The sequence below is a fragment of the Myotis brandtii genome, unplaced genomic scaffold (assembly GCF_000412655.1).
Source record: "Myotis brandtii unplaced genomic scaffold, ASM41265v1 scaffold125, whole genome shotgun sequence".
NCBI classification, from domain to species: domain Eukaryota; kingdom Metazoa; phylum Chordata; class Mammalia; order Chiroptera; family Vespertilionidae; genus Myotis; species Myotis brandtii.
The window spans coordinates 1,087,640-1,093,341 of record NW_005354385.1 but is presented as its reverse complement, the minus strand read 5'-3'; positions in this window follow the sequence as shown (position 1 = coordinate 1,093,341).

Sequence of the window (5,702 nt, the reverse complement as noted above, 5' to 3'; positions counted from 1 at the left end):
TACAATATATGCCAGTAGGTGGTGGTAGTATTTTCTACAAGCAATAAAATGCGATTTTCATTAGTAAATATCCCCAAAAGTAGAGATCATTTTCAGATCTTCAGAAGTTTCTAGAACAATATAGAGATTTCAGAGATAATCTTTCCCAACTTATTTTCCCAGGCTTTATTTAAAAGCAAAGCTAAGCATTTTAATCAGGGCATCCGATTTTTGAGGGTGGAGAGGAAAGCTTCTAATAAATTTGGTAGACTACGGATTTAATTCCACAGCATTGACCATTACATTTTTCTTTTCTAACAGATGCCAGCCATTAAATTGGAAAATTGAAATTGAAGATAAAAGGTGGTATATGTGTATCCAGCTAGTGGGTGATATTAACCAGATTTTTCTCCATCATGGCTCATTTGCATTGTGAATACTCTGAAAAAAAACAACAAAAAACACAGCTTTTGTGGACTCTTTGCTGGGTTTATTGCTCCTACAATGTAATGCTATTCAAAGAGTCTGATTGTGTATTCAGATATCACATACATATTGCCCTGGGTCTGGGATTTCCTGTTACTATGAATGATAAAGATTCTTTCCTATTTAACATACAATTCACTCATTGTGCCCACTTATGTGAAAGGGCACCTCTGTGGGATATATGTAAGCAGGGGAAGAGACCAAGAAATGATGTTTTGGCCGATTATTCAAAAAAGGTACGTTTAGTAAGGGGATGAAGAGAAATGAACAGTGGGGGTTGTCTCATAAAGAAACTGACTTCAGTTTGAGATGGGATGGTTTGGAAATTGATCTGTAATTTAGGGCCTTCTGAGCTACATTTTTAAAGAGTTTCCCTGACCTTAATTTAATCCATTTTTCCGGAATCTAAAATGCCCCTTTCAGTCCTCTCAGTCCAATTTTATTTTTAGAAATCAGGGACTTGAAGAATGTTCAGAGACACAATTCACATTTAGAAAGCCAAGCCCTCTTTAAATCTGGATATAAAGATGGGAGGAGAATAGTTTAGAACCACCTTACTTTCAGTCTGGTCTTTGGACCAGCAGCTTTGGAATCATCTGGAAGCTTGTTAGAAATGCGTAAGCTCAGGCCCCACCTCCCTCCAGACCCACTGCATCAGAACCTGCAGTGTCACAGGACCCCATGGAACTTTGTATTCATGTCAAAGTTTAGGAAACACTAACTTGGAAAATACCCAGTTAACAAAACCAGCTTACTCTTATCTTAGAATGGGAAAGCAACAATTGAGTGGTCTTGTTTTATATCACACATCTTCTTAACAGAGCATCTCAACCAGAGCATGAGTGTCAGTCACTTGAGGTCCAGATTTTCCTATCTTAACTCTATTTAGGGATCTGTTTACACTATAATAAAGGATTTTAAAAAAAACAAAACTGGACAGATGGCCAAACAGAAGAAAAAATCAGTAGGGTGCTGCAATTTTAGGGATGACTGAATCTTAAAGATCATTTAGTTCCTCGGTTCCCCTGGATAGGCAGCCAGTGGCAATGGCCTTACATATTATGCTTCCATCAGGACTCGGTGTCCTGAAAAGCTTTGCACATAAAACCTGGTGTTGCAGCTCTTCTGAAGCTGAAAGCAAAAAAATCCCCGATAAGACTAAGCACCAAAATTTTGGAAATGTAGTTACCAGCAGCAGAATGGAAGCAAATTAAGCTTTTGAGCTCCAGTGAGTTTTCAATTGTTCGACAAGCTTTCCTGTTAAAATGAGTCTGAAAGTTTTTAAAATATATTAGAAGCATTTAAAAGCAATTTAATCAATCATTACTATTAAAAATTCCCCATCTTTTTTTAAATGTGAAAATAACCTATGTTACTGTATCCATCCCCATTGGCAAACCTCTTAAGCAAAAAAAAAAATTCAATAATTGTATTCTAGTTGCAATATCCTACATGACATAAAAATCCCCCCATTTATGTTAAATAGCAATTAATAAATTTCAAAAGTTATGGAATTACCCTTTAACAATAAAGCTAAATCTAAATTCCCTAAGGTATCAAAAGAGATTTAAACAATAAACTGAAACAAACACAGTATAGTAGGTCCTTGAATAACGTTGTTTCCTTATAACATTGAAGAGAAGGAAAAATATGGACTCCCAGATGGGACCACTATCTGTGTGGAGTTTTCCCATTGCCCACCTCTGTGTGGGTTTTCTTCCTGGGACTCTGGTTTCCTCCCACAGTCCAAAGACGTGCATGTGAGGTGAATTGGTGTGTCTACATTGTCCCTGTCTGAGGGAGTGTGGGTGTGGGTGTGAATAACCCTGTGTTGGAAGGTGCCTGTCCAAGGTGGCTTCTCCTTGTGCTCTGAGCTGTCAGGATAGGCTCCAGCCACCTGTGATCCTGACCGGAATAAGTAGGTTGGAAAATAATGATCTTATTTTTTTTATTAATATTTCTTAAATGCATGTATAGCTCATATTTATTTCAGTGTTTAATATTAGGAGTGTTTTCGGTCTTTATTTAGTAAGTTTGGTGACCAAAAATATTTCATAGGTACTTAACCCGTTTATGTCAATTAGCCTATAGTAAAATTGGTTTGGTTATACATTGTTTTACTGAAAGTCAGTTTCTAAGAGCCTTTCAATGCCCTTAAGTGAAAACTTAATGTATTATGCACTATATTCTAGAACCCAATGTGAGATGTTTCAGGTAGAGAAGAAATACAATTAGTTACTTGTTGCCACAAATTTTAACCAGAATGTTGGCAGTGACATCCAATTCTGGTTCCAGTTCACATTCATTTATACTCAATAGTATAGAACTACTCTCTAAAATGGATTTGAGACAGTAGAAGTGCTTTCATCAGTTGCTTTACTAAGAGAAAAGTTAATTGAGGTGGAAAGACTCTGGGTATTCAAAAGAGTCATTAGACTTTGCTGTTGACACTATAAGAATCTTTCTTAAGAATTATTTTAGTTGCCACCAGCATAGGCCTGCACCACGACTAGCCTGTACTATCTCTTCCGCTTCCCCTATACTGAACCTTTGCAAATAGTCTATCTATAAAGAAACCTTTTTTGGAAATATCAAATTTATGTATGGCATATGTTTTATTTTGAGACCCTGACATATTCAGATATATATAAAAACAATTTTAAAATTTTAAATGAAGATTTAAATAAAAGGAAGTGAGGTGTTTGTCAACTCACTTGTTAGCAGCAGACCTGGGTGGAAATCTTCTGATTTACACTCCCAACGTGTCTCCTTTTCCTGAGTATCTTTTCCCCTCAATTAATTCAAAGAGAATCAGGCTGTTTCTCTGGAGGCTATTCCCTGCTTCAGGTCATTTTCCTCTGAAAGGCAGTCAATGGTTCAAGGTCAGACCACACACCATAGTGTCCACTTGAAATAGGAAAGCATGATCACCTTGAATTTGACTCAAATATAGTTCATGACACACTTAATGCCAGTGATTTTTCATGACTCTGTGCCTTTTTCTACTTTTTAAAGTGATGCTAGATACATGAAGGAAAGAGAAGTTGATATCAGGTTACTTCCATAAAAGCACACATGGTATCATTGATAAAATATTATTGAGACCATCAGTTTTTACTTTAATACTAGAGGCCCGGTGCATGAAATTCATGCATGGGGGGGTCCCTCAGCCAGGCCTGCCCCCTCTCACAGTCCAGGAGCCCTCAGGGGATGTCCGACTGACAGCTTAAGCCAGCAGTCAGACATCCTTAGCGCTGCAGCAGAGGCAGGAAAGGCTCCCGCTACCGCCACTGCGATTGCCAGCCACTGGCTGAGCGGCACTCCCCCTACGGGAGTGCACTGACCACCAGGGGGCAGCTCCTGCGTTGAGCTTCTGCCCCCTGGTGGTCAGTGAGCATCATAGCGACCCATTGTTCTGCTGTTTGGTTGATTTGCATATTAGCCTTTTATTATATAGGACATTGTTTACAGATACCATGTAATAATAAACCCTTCAACAAAGTAATTGTGGAGTAAAAAAATCAATTATCTACATAATATATACACATAAATACTTATATATTTCCACACATATAACTCTCATATATACAAATACACATATGCATACATTGATTCTGTCATCCATCACATATGTATTGAGATTCACTGCAGCCCTACACTAAGTTCTCTATTTTAGGATGAGCAGAAATTTTCCCTTTACAAACTTCTGGAAATTCAGGGGTGACAATATACTCTTGGAAACTAAGGCAGGGGAAAGAGTATATTAGGTCCTTAAAAAAAACAAAACACTTGATGATTAATTGAGCAAAATTACTAGTAGTGAGCTTGTCCAGAATCCCTGCTTATCATTCCAACATTTTAATATCATTATTTTCTGTCATAAATCCACAGGTGCTCAAGAAGACTTTTTAAAAATGTAAGTGCCCAGAGAGATTTTTTTAAAAAAAAACTTCATCAGTTAACACATCTAGGGAGTATCCAACTACAGACTAAGGAGACTCTATGATAGGGTACCAGATAATGCCACAGAGAGGGGACAGACTTAACAGGAAATGAAGGTAAATGGCCACTAAGTCAAACTTAATTTCTCTCAGGATAACCTGGGCCTCAGGCTATGAGCATCCAAAGCCCTATTTGTTTTCTTTAAAAAACCTAATTAAATAATTATGCAATCACTTTTTTTTTTATTTCAGAGAGAAAGAGAGAGGGAGAGAGAGATAGAAACATTGATGATGAGGGGAAATCATTGATTGGCTGCCTCCTGCATGTCCCACACTGGGAATCGAGCCCACAACCTGGCCATGTGCCCTGACTAGAAACCAACCATGACCTCCAGGGTCATAGGTTGACACTCAACCACTGAGCCATGTGGCCGGGCTATGAGGATCACTTTAAACTCCTGATTAAAAAAAAAAAAAAAGAGGAATCATTCTTCTGTTTTTTCAATCTTACATTGAGGAGGTGCAATCGGTACTGCAGGGACAGTCCTAGACAGAGTGTCCTCTTTAGGCCTTATAAGTGAGGTCTGCCCCTAAACCCTTGGAGCAGAAATTGGCATCTACAAAGGAGGTGAAGGAGGCCTGGGGACAGAATCGTGAATAGGTAGGTAAGCTTGAAAAGCCGCTGTGCAGGAACCAATAAAGTCATAGAACTGGGGTTTTGGGTAGCATGCTGAGTGGAAGTAAGAGTGAAAGAGTCTCTTTCTTGGTCAGGAACCAAATTGAACACGTTTGCAAAGACCAGTTAAGGCATCTGAAGTGAAGCAGTTGCTGCTGCTTTTGGGACCCAGTTGCCTTTTCACACATGGTTTAGTTTATATTATGTTCCTGGTTGAATAACAATAAACTGAGGTGGAACAAAAAAGCAATTGCACTTCCTCCATATTTGCCCAAGTTGACTCACTTCTCATCCCCTGCCTCTTTGGATCGAACTAACTCCATTTTCTTTGCTCCATTCTCTGCTTTTCCCCCCCACCTCCTAAAAGAAGAAGACAGTGACTTTAAACAATTTCAAGTGATCATTGACTCAGAGAATAATTAGAAGGTATCTTAACTATTCATCCTCAACTTTAGGGAGGTGTTCATCAATGTATCATTGTCAGAGATTTAGGAATGCAGTTTTTCCTAGAATTCTCAATGAATCTAAGCAGGTGAGAATTAGTGACTACACAGTATAGCCATTTAAAATTTTTCCTTTCTTCTTCCTGAACAGAGCTGTATTGGTTTAAACTAGAAAAC